This window comes from Halichoerus grypus, chromosome 10, assembly GCF_964656455.1.
Source record: "Halichoerus grypus chromosome 10, mHalGry1.hap1.1, whole genome shotgun sequence".
Taxonomy (NCBI): Eukaryota; Metazoa; Chordata; class Mammalia; order Carnivora; family Phocidae; genus Halichoerus; species Halichoerus grypus.
In genome coordinates, this window is record NC_135721.1 from 5,707,943 (window position 1) to 5,723,051 (window position 15,109).

At 45.6% G+C, this 15,109-nt stretch overlaps 1 non-coding gene across 1 annotated transcript; it reads right to left on the reverse strand.

Annotated features, from left to right (window-relative positions):
* Positions 1–411: 411 nt before the first annotated feature.
* Positions 412–515, reverse strand: LOC118520112 (U6 spliceosomal RNA). Its single transcript, XR_004909543.1, has one exon. It is a non-coding gene; the product is annotated as a U6 spliceosomal RNA (small nuclear RNA).
* Positions 516–15,109: the final 14,594 nt, after the last annotated feature.

Here is a 15,109-nt window from a genome sequence, read left to right on the forward strand (position 1 = left end):
TGGACACTTGGGCTCTTTCCATAATTTGAGATATTATGTAGATATCTGTAGATAATGCTGCTGTAAGCATCAGGGTGCATGTACCCCTTTGAATTAGTATCTTTGTATCCTTTGGGTAAATACCCAGTAGTACGATTACTGGATCATAGGGTAGCTCTATTTTTAACTTTTTGAGGACCCTCCATACTGTCTTCCACAGGGGCTGCACCAGCCTGCATTACTACCAACAGTGCACGAGGGCTCCCCTTCTCCAAATCCTCACCAACACCTGTTATTTCTTTTATTGTTGAGTTTAGTCATTCTGGCAGGTGTGAGGTACTGTCTCACTGCAGTTTTGACTTGCATCTCCCTGATGATCAGTGATGTTGGGCATCTTTTCATGTGTCTGTTGGCCATCTGTATGTCTTCTTTAACAATATGGAATGCTTCATGAATTTTCATGTCATCCTTGTGCAGGGGCCATGCTAATCACTGTATTGTTCCAATTTTAGTATATGTGCTGCCAAAGCAAGCACCAGACTAATTGTTTAAAACACTTCAGAGATCTGGAGACAAAAGGTTTGTTTATCCCCTACAACTGGTTTCTGCTGCGATGAGCAAACCGTATACTATCTGGGATTCGTGGACAATGTGGGGAAGGGAGATGATAAAGCACTTAAGACCTCCCTTTACTTCTAGCTGTGTTCTGATACCAGGAAAGGATCTGGAAGCAAAAGAGCAGAATCAAAACCGGCTCTACCTTCTGGGGACAAGGGGTGGCATTACTCAAGTGTCTGGCATGCTGCTAGAAGCGGGCAGTCTGGGGCCCTCCCAGCAAGGCCTGGGAGGCGCCGCACGAGAGCACATGCTCACGGAGGGCAGAGCAAGGCCATGCTAGGTGGTGGCGGGGTGGGTGCTGCAGTCAGGCCTCTGGGGAACCACAGTCCACACTCGCACCACCGATGCACCCAGGTCTAGTCCGATGCTGCAATTCAGCACAGCTCTCCACTGCCTCCAGCAAAGCCAGGCCAAAGAGTCTCTCCGGGTGCAGGCGTGTCTGAGAAGTTTACCACAGGTCCCCTTCTCGTGTCTACCCTACATAACGCAGCTCCGTGTACAGGGGGATAATGGAAGTGACTCCACTGAACACAGTTGCTTGGAAGACCAAGACTTCAAGCGCGGGGCTCTCGGCCAAGTGCAGACTGGCCTTGTGTGCAGTTTGCTTATGCTTTTAAGCCCGGTGCTTTGGGGGTAGCTGCAAAGAGGTGGGGTCAGGGTCCCTAGAGTTCACTGTGGGGGAAGCACATGGCCATGAGGAGCCGTGCTACTGTGGACTGGTCACAGAGCTCCCAATCAGGGGCAGTTTATTCCACAGACACACCCTATGAATCATTACCTTGTGGTTCAAAATGCAGGGCTTTATAGGTGGAGGTTGGTAGAAGGTGGAGCTGTGTATCTTTGTCCATTTATTCAGGCAATAATGACTTATTGGTCGTTAGTACCTGAATTAGAATTACACAGTCCCCCAGGCTCCTCTCAAGGTTACTTTCTTCCTGAATTGTTTCCTGACTCCCCCAACCACTCATATCCTCAAAAATCAGCACCTTGACTGGGGCGCGATCATTGCCAAAATGCCTGCTGTCAGGGGAACCCGCCTCCTGTGACTCACGCCTTTGTATCATCTCTCCCCAGGAAGTCTGCAGGACTTGCTGACTTGCTTCTGGTGAATCGAACATGGAGAAGGGAGGAGACGGCACATTGAAGATAAAGTTATAAAAAGACTGGGTTTCACCTTCCAGCTTGCACCCCCACCCTCAGAAACATGCTCCAGGAGAAGCAAGCTACCGTGTCGTGAGCAGCAGTATGGGGAGGCCCGCATGGCAAAGAACTGCTATCTCTGGTCACGAGACCTGAGGCCTGTCCACAACCACAAGAGTGTGCTTGAGCCTTCAGACAGTAACAGCCTTGTCCTTGTCCTTGTCCTTGTCCTCAGAGACCCCGAGCCAGGCTCACCCAGCCAAGCCTCTCCCAGAGTCCTGACCGCATAAACCGTGAGGCAACAAATGTTTGGGGCTTTCAGGCATCAGGTTTGGGGGTCGTTCGTTACATAGCAATAGATAACTCATACAGATTTCTAGATGAATAATGCCAAGTAACTGGGTTGTCCCACTTTACAGTGTAAAAATGTGTGCCAGGCGTGACATTCAACTCTGCACCGGCTCAGAGGTCCAGGATCCCTCCCTCCCTGGCACTCCTGACACAACCTTCCCCTTCACACTGGCTGTGCTTGTCCCCGCCACCCTGCTGGTGCCGAGGCCCAGAGAGGCCCGCTGACGCTCCGCTCCAGAAGCCGGCCCTAGGGGGATGGGCCAGCAGACACACCAGAGCCGGAGGGAGCGGAGACCGAACAGCGCCCAGCGACCCTGGGCCGGCTTACGCTGCCTCCAGCTCTCCCCACTGGCAGGCAAACCCCAAGCGTGGTTTCCACCCTGAGAGCCGGCACGCAGACGGCGGGGCCGCATGTTTTCCACTCGACCTGGTCACCAGGCAGGGCACAGCAGTCCACCTGAGCCAGAGCAGCAGAGTCTCGGCTCCCACTGCCCCCAGCCAGACCCAGTTGCCACCCCGACACTGCAGGGCAGCGGGCCTTCCGACACGAACAAGGACAGTCTCTCCAGCCTGCGGACCTCATTCAGCCAGGGGACTCCACACCAAAAGTGGTAAGCAGGTTTTTGGATTCAACTGCCCTGACTGACCGGAGGGTGAAACCCTGCCCCCGAGGCGGGTCTGGGCCAGCTGCCATGACAACCGACTCAGAGACCCAGAACTGCCCTTCCTTGGAGACCACTGCAGGCATGGCTGGAGCCAGCCCACGGCACGAGCTCTCTCTCCACGTTAGCTCAGGGGCATCACTGCCTTCCCTGCCTCCCTGGCCAAGGTCAACCCAGTGAGCCCAGACAGTTGCACTGACTTGTTATTGTGGGGAGCAGTGAGGGTGCTGCTGCTCTGCCCTTCTAGAGATCCCTCCCTCCGCTCTCCCTTCAGCCCCCAGCACTTACCAGGCAGCCCTCTGCTCCACGTTAGCTTTCCTATCTTGCAAAGAAAACCTTGGAAAGACTCCACTTACCAATTCCAAACAACACAAAGATGAATGAGAGACACTCCCTGGCCATGCCCAGGGTTATGGAAAAGCTTAAGAAACAATTAGTTTTGTTTTAGCAGGTAAGGGTGGGGTGGGTGGATTAAAGGGACACTACAGACAAGATACTTGTTTAGCCTCAGCTCTGAAGGCGAGGAGACAATTCTCCCAAGAGAGAAGCTGAAAACAAGGACAGTCAAGGCAGGGGCAGCTACATGGAGCAGAGCAAAGGCACAGAAAGCATGGAAGGCAGGTGCGGGTGAAGAGCAAACTTGATATTGGGATAAGAATCCAAGAGAACCAGATGGGGGTGGGGGAGGGCGAAAGCGAGGGGGGGGGCGGGGGCAGTGTGGCTGGAAACATTAGCTGTGACTACTTTGCAAGGGACCTTGAATTCCCCACAAGGGATTTGAGGGTCAGCTGTTTTCAAATACTATCACTTCTGTTCTCAGGACCCAATACTGGGAACCTATTGATAACATTACCCCAAATTCCTTCTGGTCCCTTCCCAGAATTTCTGCGCTCTTATTCTCCACCAGAGAAGTACACACTGGAATTAATGAATGGGACACAGTCTTTGATGTTCCTGGGGAAACACTGACTGAGAGAAAAAGTCACTGCATATGTATATGTATGAAGATTCCCAAAGCTCCTAATCAGGTGGACTGACAGAATAGCACCTACGGAAGGGGACAGACAGCTGTGGTGGAGAATAAATCATATGTTACATTCAGACAGCTGATATCTGGAGTGATAAGGAAACCCATTTACTTACCACTTACGTGTCAGATTTCACCACTGGTATTTGTTGCTATACTGTTTGTTTTAATTTTGTTCCCCAAATTCATTCGCCGTTGGATTTAGTAACAACTGGCCCCGTATTTCCAGCTGGTGAGCATCTCATACGGGCCAGACAGTGCGCTCTGCCTGCAGCCCAGCCACGGGAGGCTTCCATCCTCAGGACAAGCAGAAAGGCGATTCTGGATCTCACCACCTCCCAGGGAGGGGCTCCGCTCAGCCAGAGGCCACAACAGGCATGGAGGCTACATTCATTCATCTCTCTTCAGCCCAGCACAGATCTATGTGGCACTCCTCACTGTGACTATGATATTCAATGGCTCCGTCTGTTTTTACGCCTGCAAGCATGGCTCTTATTTAAATAATGTTCCCGCAGCTTCGGGGGCCTGTACGTCCCAAGGGGAGCCATGCCAGCTCGCTGGGTGCCCCTCACACCTGACCTGCTGTAGCAGCCGGCCCCAACTGCTCTGGGCCAAGAGGATGCCTGAATTATCAGGCTGAGGCCTGGCGTGGTGTGGCCCGTGCCACTCCCCACAGAAACCAGGGGCACTGAAAGCACTTTCCTGGTCAAGCTGCACGGAGACTCACATCCACCCTGAGCTATCAGCACACCTGAGAAGTTGCAGAACTCAGAGGTGAAAACAGACCTCAGGTGTCTGATGTCTGGTATGGCATTCTCTAGTAGATCTGCAGGTTAATAAGGGAATTCTGTGCTCCTCCCAGCTGCAGTGACAATGAAAATAACAAAACAGCAACAGGTGCTGCCAGTTACCTTGGCCGCAGCTCTGAGACCACAGATTGATTTGGGAGGTGAGAAAATACTAGTGGGGCGGGGACAGACTCAGGGAGAGACAGGCCACCAAGTAAAGGTGCCGTGCCCCTTGTCTGGGGCTGCTTAGCAAAAGTGAACGTAGATGTCAGGAAACAAGAGAGACAGATAAGGAGGCCACAAGTCTGAAATCCAGCCATTGGCAGGGCCATGCTCCCTCCAAATCCTCAAAGAAGGATCCTCCCTGCCTTGTCCAGCTTCTGCTGGTCCCAGGAGCTCCTTGGCTATGGCTGCCTCAGTTTAAGCTCTGCTTCCCTAGTCACCCAGCATCTTCCTGCAGAGAAATGAAGTTCCAAGAAATCCCCACAATGATTAAGTAGCAGAAGTATATTTTCCTCAAAGCTTAATCCCTGAGTCAACATCCTAGATCCCCTTTATGCAAAACAGGAAGGTACCTCAGGGCATTCTTCATCCCTGCCTGCTTCCACTCTGGGACACACAGTCCCCCAGTTACAGCTGTCCAGATCTTCTGATCTTAGTGATGATGAAATCAGCCCCTAAAGTTGTGACCAAGGCCCCGGATTCAGAGCCAGCAGTAGAGGGTAGAGGGATACCTATAACAGGAATCCTCTACATCTGCCCTATCTCCATTTCTGTGTGGGGCTTCCGTGGGTTATCTCAGCTCCTGACAGCTCATGAAATTGCTAGTCCAGCTTTACAGATGAGGATGCTGATGGGAAATACTCACTGCATCTGCAGGATCTCAGTCACTGGGGAAATGATTATGAGAAAATGTGGCTATCCATTTGGGAAAAAAAATAATAAGGCCATATCCTCCCCTCATCCTTCATATCAAAATAAATTCCACGTGGATCATAACAATAGTGCAAAAAAACTTAGATTAAAATCACTATAAAGGATTTGGGTGAATATGTTCATAATCTTGCGACATGAAAAGCCATTTTAAGTATGTCAACATAGCTAGAAAACTATTTTAAAGAAATATTAGTATGGCCAAAAAACACAACAAACAAAGCTGATAGAAAAAAATGACATCAGGAAAAAGGTATTTTGAGATAATATTCTTAATATACCATGAGTGCTTTAAAAACAATAAGTAAAATACTAGTATTTTCAAAAACATGGACAATTCATGAAAGAAAAATTAAATGGACAACATACGTATGAAAAGATCTTCAACACTTTTTCTAATTAAAGAAATATAATTTAAATCATATATTTTTCTATATCAGATGAGATAAAAGTACTGACCATGTTGGAAAATTCAAAACATTGACACACCCATGAACTATTGGTACAAGTCCGGGGATGACCTGATAACACGTATCAGCATCTTAAGCATACATAACACATGGTCCACTCATTTCAGTGTGTGCATTTATCCTACAGAGATCACTGCTTTTTAAAGATTCATGTTTAAGGATATTTATTGCAATGTTGTTAGAGCAGAAGAAAAAACAAACAAAAACACAAATAACTGAAATGTCCATCAATAAGTGTTTGGTTTAAAAACTTCTGGTATATTCATACTCTGGGATAGAAGAAGGCAACCAGTACAATGCTCACATGTGCTAATTAGGTTAACACTGGAGCTCAAGAAAGCATCCTAGCTGGAGAAAGAGCTGGAAGGATCAGCATCTAGGTAGTTCATGTTGCTAGGAGAGTGGAGTGAGCCTGCCCAGAAGCATACATATAGAAGGGAGGGGAAAGATGATCTGGATTAGAATACTGACATTTCAGCAATGGTAAAAGGAAAGGGATCCTCAAAGAAAACCAGAAAGATGGTCAGGAAAAAGAAACAAAACCTGGAGAAATGGCCATCATGGAGGCCAAGGGACTAGATTTTTTTCAAGAAGGAGGAAAGTTTAACAAAACCAAATGCTATAAAAAAAAAAAAAGTAAAATAAGTACTAATATATTTATTGGGTTTGAGACACACACACATACACAAACACACAGGTTGGTGGTAGTCTGAGTAAGAGGAGTTTCATGGCAGGAGGTTGGGGGCACAGAGAATCCACACTGCAGTAGGTTTAGAAGTTGACAGAGTTGAGAAAATATAGAAAGTGTAGACAAATATTTCAGAAAGTTCAGCTGTAAATGAGAGGAGAGCTGTATGGGAGGAGAGCAAGAAAAAGGGCAAAGTGTCCACAGAAGGGTGTCTGGTCTGTCTCTTTTTTTTAAGAGGATGGAAATCTGAACGTGCTTCAGTGCTGATGGAAGATGTTGAGGAGAAAATAAATTCCCTGGGTAAGTGGGAGGAGGTGGTCCCACACCAGAAGAAAAGCATTTCCTAAATATAATGCAAAGGGAGGAAAAATATGGGTGGACATCAAAGTAACTTTTAGGGGTTGTTGTCAGTTCACTCAGGGTGGGGGCTCAGGAGTTCTCCCCTGGATCTGCTCGATCCAGTTAGCCGACAGGGGGAGAGAAAGAAAACTCAGATGTTACAGAAGATTTAAGAGTCAGACTTAAAAATGGCATTCACCACTTCCACCTACAATTGCACTAGCTGAAATCCAGTCATTTGCCCAAAAAAGCTGCAAGGGGAGTACAAATACTGTCTAGCAGTAGACACAACAAGAGGAAAGAGACAGATGTTGGTAAGCATTAACTTTCTCTGCCAGAGGAAAAAAAAAAATGTGTTGTTGTGGTTGTTACATTGATTTTGTTAGTATTTGTGTCCCTAACAGCTGACTCTGTGACCTGAACACAGTAGGTCCTCAAAACATCTTTGAGGAAGAAAGAAAGAAGGAGGAACTGGGGAAGAAAAATTGAGTGTGAGAGAGAGGAGTGTTTTTCTAGAACTGAGGCAGATGCCTCAGACGTAGATAGAGAAGGTAGCTGCTTAGCTGGTATGACTTGAGTGGGGGTCTCCCTATAAAATTCCTGTAACAATGGAGACCCAGTGTCACAGTTACCAGCTCCATCCCAAAAATGAAGACAGCTGATCCAAAATTGAAGCCTATCAACAAAGTGCCCTAGTTATGGAAAAGCAAGAAGGTGCCAGAACCCACAAAGATAAATCACAAATATGCAAATGTTATGGTCCCGCCCCAGTGACCCCTAGAACTGACGGTACTGTTGGAAGCACTGATGTTGACAGCTCTGTTTTTATACCCTTCAGGGTCTCATTCAGATGTTTGCTTTCCTTTCATTCATTCATTCATCCAACAAATGTGCACCATTCCGAGTTATCAGCAGTGATGATGTTTAGGTTCACAGAGATGATTAAGACTACTTATAGTCTAATGGGGAGACAAACATGGACACCAACAAGTGCACTAAAGTGGATTCCAGTGGAGGCCGAACGAACAAACTGTAATTCTATGAGAGGAGTCAGAAAAGTCTTCATAGAGATTATGACTCTCAATCCAGACCTTGAAGGGGGAGGTGGCCTCACCAGAGCATCTACGGGACGAGAGAATGTGGAGCAGGAAGGAAAGGTGCTCTATAGCAGTTAGAATTAGTAAAGGCATGATGTGGGAGTGCGCACAAGACAGCACAGTGTGCCACTCTATATGGCCAGCCGCCTGCGGGGTGGTGGGTACTGACCCATGGCTTCTAGACTTACGGGTGGTACTCATGTCTCACCCTGACAAAGCAGCCACAATCCCAGCAATTAATGGGGAAAAAGTGTTTCCACCTTGTTGCCGGGTAACTAAGCACTTCACAATTCTGATGGTCACATTTATCTCTTCATTTCAGTGTAACACACTTTACAAAATAACCACAGGCTACATCAACCCTTCCTAACATGTATTTGGAGCTCACCTCACTCTATATGTGTGATATTGTTTTTGTTTTAATTTTTCCCTTTAGAAAGGGAACAAATCACATCTTGCTCAAAACACTATGTCTTTATTGTATCTGTATCTCCGGATTGTCTATGGTGGTGTTAATGTAGCACTTTAAAATGCCAGTATGTTTTAATAGCATAGTATACCTTTTGCTCTTGCAAAAACATCACATTATTCAATGTACGCAACTGCAAAAGGATATGACTCTTATATAATTTACGTGTCCTTGTGGTGTGTTATTAATGTGTGCACTTTATAAGGGTATAATTTTGGAAGCAATTTTCCATAAAATTGTTATAAGTGTTATCTTATAAATTTGAGATAATTTGGCACAATATTCATTTAACCAAATTACCCCACTAATAACATCTCTTCATTTGTAAATACCAGTTCAGACTGACACTACACATTTTTTGGTAAGACACTGAGCCTTCTGGAATCACCCAGATATTGCTGCATAATTTAGGGTGAGGAACAACTTGCTCTATTCCCATAAGTATGCCAGCTTTGTTCTCCTAGATTGAAATGCACAACAGACACTGTTTGGCCAAAACTAACACTTTGCATGAATGCTTCTAAAACCCTCATAACATTTGCTTCTGGGAAGTCATCAAGGCAGGAGTATATATCAAAATGAATAATGGATTAACATTAAAATAACTTACCATCACGTGCTGACTCGGCTTTTTGGTATCGGTTCTGTGGCTTTCTACAAGATCTGCAATGTCAATAATCTTCAGACTCTTCATTGATTATATGAAGATAATGGGACTTGACTGGATCGAAAAGCTTTCTTGGAGCATAACATCAATTATCCCTGATTTACTTTAGTACTTAATTATATATTACTCTATCTTGCCTATTTTTAAGGTCTATCACATCTCTACAAATATATTGCAAAGTCATCCATGCCATGGCATGGATCGTCCACCCAATCACTTTGTAAAGCATTTAGATAGCCTTCTGTGTTAATAACTAGCAATGAGGAGCCCCAGAGGCCTGTCTTCAAGTCCCATCTCCCCCAGTTACTGGCTCTGTGTTCCTGAGAAATTTACTTCTCCTCTGTGCAGGTTGCTTTGGGTACATCACATAATCTCCCTGAGCCTGAATTCGAGTTTCTTCATCTGTAAAGTGGACGCGATAATGCCTCTCTTCATAAGGAGAGAGTGAAGAGGGTCAACGACAGAACACCAGTAAGGGCTTTAACACAGTGCCTGGCTCATAGGAGACTCCGAGAAATGTGGCTAATAAGCAAATGTGAAAAGTACTGAGGAAGGTTAGGTCTTAAGGAAAAATCCACTCTCGTCCTAAAGCCAGCCTAGCATACAGAGGGGACAGGCATTCCTGGGGCAGCTGGCAATCATGAATGAGAAGCGCTCTTTATCTCCAACACGGTGCACTAGAAGCACTAGACAAAGAGTTCTTGAATTAAACTGAAACTACATTCTGATTTGATTTAAAAACATACGGCAAAAACAGAAGAGGAAGACATTGAGCCTTCTAGAATCATTACACCCAATGCTGACGTGCATTCAGAGAAGGAAGAATCATGCCCTGGAGTTCTGCACAATCACAAAGCCACCCAGAAGGAGCAAATGCAAGGTGCTGCTGAGCAGGAGTCTTAGAAGGAAGCGGTAGGCAGGTGAGGAGGCTGGCAGAGCTTCCAAAGACCTTGACGCCAGGCTGGGACAGGATGAATAGCCTTGGTGGTTAGGAACAAAGGCATTAATGTGCTAATTCTCTTTGTGATTCTGAGTATAAATGTCCTGGTCCCTGGAGTCGGTAGGCATGACAGATGATGACTAACGGGCCAACTGCTCTCCCTGGCCCAGACTGCGCTGACGCCTGGCCAGCATCTTTAAACAATGAGTGAGGTGTGGGGATAAAACACATTTTGCTAAGCTGTGTCCATTACCAAGTAAATCATGGCATATCATGGTGAGGCAGATATCAAGAGTTCTATCCTCCATGACTAAATTTCTGTATATACTGAATCTTTTCATTGACAGGGGAATCCCATCCCCCCTTCAACCCAGTCATTCATCATGTATTCAGTAAATATTGTCTGATTGCTGACTCTGCCAGGAGGAGAGAGTGATAAGACACAGCCCTGCCTTCTGAGAGCTTAACGCTGCCATGGGCAGCAGGCTTCACTAGTTTTTCCTTAGTACTTCCTCTAAATCCACACTTCCTTTTCTAGGCCCAGTGATGCTTGAAGTAGGGTGGGGGCACTTATCCAAAGTCTCCTGAAAAGAAAAAAAATTTAAACCCAAGGATCTCCCCAGTGAAGACACCTGGGTCTCCAGAGAGGCCAGTGTTTGCCAGCAATCAATTAGCCAGTGAAAAGGTCTCAGAGTTTTGCCACCACCGGGCAGCTAAGAAGAGGTAAAACAGCATAAATTATCAGGCCAATGGCACAAAAAAGGGGATCCAGCCTGGACTGCTGTGGATCAATACAGACCTGCCCTTATGGGCCTGTCAAGACTGTTTTTGGGGGGGCTAAAACTACTTCCCCCATTCAACCTTGGCTGTACCTCGGGCATCCCTCGGTTTTACAAAGGAGAACTTGAATTTGCTTCCCAAAAATGGATATGTGGAATGGCTGAATCTCAGCTCTCTGAGTGTTACTACTACATAATCCTCATGTGAAATGCTCCCAGTCTGTAAGGATGGCGCTAGACGTAGAGTTAGCACACGTTCAGCAAGAAGCCACCGCTTACCCTGCTCTGTATCTGGCCTTTCAAGACAAAAAAAAAAAATTAAGGCAGGACTGCTGGTCTGAGGAAATTATAATCTGTGGGAACAACACAAGAACAAGTAACAAGAGAACAAACAACGCGGGTGAGGATCTATCTGGTGCTCGGTTGTGTGGCACAGACTAAGGGCAGCTGGGCTGGGGCAAGCTTGGAGTGGCTGGAGATGGCCAGAGTGGGGAAGATAACCTTCATAACATGGGGCACGCATATCCCTACTCAGAAAGCCCCTCTCAGGGCCTCCCACACTCAGAAGCAGATGACAAGTGAGAGCTGACCCAGACCTGGACACGTGCTGCGAAACCACAGAAACTCCACAGAAGTTTCAGAGAGGAACCTTTCAGTTCCACCTCAGCAGAAGGGAGAGCACTTCAGGAGCAAACAAAAACCAAGCTTCTCTGCAAATCCCCACTTAATTCTCACCCTTTTCCATCTGTGGCAAGGCAGTGGTAACGTCACAGGAGTGCTGAGAAGTCACACACAAACGCGACAATTACTACAGCTTGGAGAGTGGTCATACGAAGTCGTGGAAACTGGCAATACATTTGTGTAGAGCTGACAGTGACCTGACAGGCAAATTTCCCAGGAGCTTCGGGAAGAATTTTCACCCCCATGATGCCTGCTGACTAGCGAGCACTGTCCTGGGTGTCAAGGGGTTCAGGCAATGTCGATGGCAATCGAGGCTCTCAAGTAAGAACCTCGGAGGTCGGTCAAATTCTTAAATACTTAGCTATGCTGTATCCAGGGAATGCTGCATTTTCCAACTAGTGCAGAGAGCTTCAGTGCTGTATTTTTAAAATGTATTTCAATTCCACAAACCCATATTGAGCATATATTGTGCCAGGCACTCGGCAAGAGAGAGAAATATAGACATAAATAAACTGTATTTCCTGCTCTTAATGAGGACCTAGTCTGACAAGAAAAACATAAGCAAATAAGTACAAGGGATGTGACAAGTATTACAAAGAATTACGTAAAGGAAGCTAAATGTGTTACAGGCACCACTTAAATCACCATCACTGCAGGTCTAGGGCAGAACAAAACTACAAACCTATCCAGCTGCCATGGAACTGTCTGACCACAATTTCCTCCTTGATCATAAAACCATCAAATATTTGTATAGAACACAGTTTTAATACAGTATCAGCTACATTAATTTTCACACTCCCCAAAGTAATTCCTTGTGTCTGGTATCAAAAGACCCTTCTAACAGTAAATAAATGGAGGTTCAGAAAATGAAGTGACTACACAAAACTAAGACGTGTCAAGTTACATAATTGGCCTCGAATCTTGGACCTCAAGCCATGTGCTCTTCTTAATACAGCCTATGGTTCTATCATAACTGTAATTCCTCAATGTATAATCAATCATATAAGTAATTACACTAAATGTAAAAGGCCTAACCTGCTAATTAAAGATGGAATCTGTCAGATTGGATTAAAAATAAAACAAAACAAAAAAGCAAAGCCCAACTATCTTCTTTTAATAATGGATTAAAGGGGTGCCTGACTGGCTCCACAGGAAAAGTGTGTGACTCTTGATCTTGGGGTTGTGAGTTTGAGCCCCACATTGGGTACAGAGATTATTTAAAAAAACAATTAAACTTATAAAAAATTATAGATTAAAAGGGTGAGGAGACCTAGGATGTGGAAAAAAAAATGTTGCTCCCATCCTTAATTCAAGAAAAAAAAAAGAGGAAAAAAAGACAGATAACCTGGAAGATCACAATAGTTCCTGAACCAGTAAGAGACCTGAGGTCTCAGTGCAACCAACTAATTCAGAACACAGGGAAAGATGGGAACTGGGAAGGAGGTGGATGTAAGCACTGGCTTCCTGGAGCAGATGTTGCTAAGGGTGCACTAAAGAGCATCTGTAACTAGGGGTGCACTACCAGAGGCTATGGAACCCCTGGGTGCCCCAAACACAGAGGCTCACACAGAGTTCCACTTTCTTTCTGTGGACCTCAGGAGGTGCTTACAAGAGCACTGTGGAAGGGCAGGAACCTGAGGAAGCCCCCGGGCAAGTGTGTGGGAGGGAAATGGCAGAAGCGGGAGGCCACAAAGCTCCACCCAGAGTTTTCTCCCACCATCTCCTTTAGGGAATAAATGGCTTAAGACACTGGAAGGAAGACAGCAAGTGTGTTGTGCTAAGGCCACAGGTGAAATCCAATGCAGCTACAGCAAAGGAACAGAAGAAAACATACTCTACCTCCAGAGAGGGGGTATGAGAAAATGTCCTGGGCTTGGAAAATTAGAGATCCCCTATTGCTGGGGAGGACATGATCCATCTCTTAGAGTTCCCACCCAGGGAACTAGGGTCACAGGACCTGCCCAAGATGCAGGCTTAACCAGGACAACAGAGGACTGCCACCGGGCAGGGTGAGGGTGTGGAGGGAGAGTCTCTCTGAGGCTCAAGCATAAAGTAAAGACTTAAAACTAATGGTGAAACAACAGAGAAAACCCATCACGCAAACCGGCCCCAGCTGAAGCACAAAATAATGCTAGAGGAGCCGGAATCCTGTGACGTGCAGCACCAAGGACAATGACAGCAATAACAAATCCCGCACTCAGCAAATTCCCTACTAAACTGACAAATCTCTCTGCTGAAGGCCTAGCAAAAGAAAAGGTGTATCCATTTCCAGACGATCATTCTACTAACACTACAGTTGCCAAATGTTAGGTGTTCAATAATTAGCCTACATTTTTAGGATAATTCCTTCACCATGCTCCCAATTACTTTTAGGGTTTTATTCTAAGTAAATCTTCATTTTTGGAAGTTCTCTGTGATAATCTTTTAAGAATGCAAGTTCATGACACCAGTCTCTTGCTTCTCATTCTGCAGGACTGACCCTTGCTACTTGCCCAGCATGGTCTCTCACCAATCTTTGCTGAGACCACTCACTGTCCCACAATTCTTCAAGTGGCCTGATGTCTTTCCCACCCCAGAGCCTTCCCATGTGCTCTTCTCTTTGGAATGTTCTTATTTGCATTCTTCTCTGACTGGTTCCTTTTTCATCTCTCAAGCCAGAGTTTAAATGGTACCTTCCCCAAGAGGGTTCATCACCATCCAACTTACAGTAGGCCCCTCTGTTTTTGTTCTGAGTGTTTGTCTTATTCTTCTGGCTGCTAGAGCAGAATACCAGAGGCTGGACGGCTTAGACAAGACTTTCTTTTAAATAGAAAAGTATTAAATTTATTTTAATATCTAGTTTCTTTTTTTAAATTGAAGCTGTTGGATGATTTTTTTTTTTTTTGTAATTTAAAATTCATTATTAGAGGGGAAGGAAAACACTGATAAGCTATTAAATACTGACAGCAAATAAGATGATCGAACCATGCATTTATAAAAGCCATGTTCAATAGTAAAAGGATCCAGTTATACTACTTAAGTGAAAGAAATATTCTTTGGCTTTTTATTTCTAGTTAAACACATTCTCATATTGACATAATATCCCTTTTTCACACAATTATTGTCACAGTTCTGGAGCCTGGAAGTCTGAGATCAAAGTGCCAGCAGACTCGGAGCCTGGTGAGAACCTGCTTCCTGGGTCACAGACCAGGTCTTCCCGCTCTGTCTTCACAAGGTGGGGAAAGGAGCTCTCCGGGGTCTCTTGTGTAAGGGCACTAATGCCATTCAGGAGCACTCCACTCTCATGACCTAATCACCTCCCCAAGGATCCACCTGCAAATATCACCACTCTGGAAATTTAGCAAATGAATTTGGGGGGAGACACAAACATTCATTCTACAGCCACATTCTATCCCTGTGGTTCACAGTCTGTGTCACAATTTAAAATATTTGTTTTGTGTTCACCTGATGAATGTTTTTCCTATAGACCGTAAACTCTGTG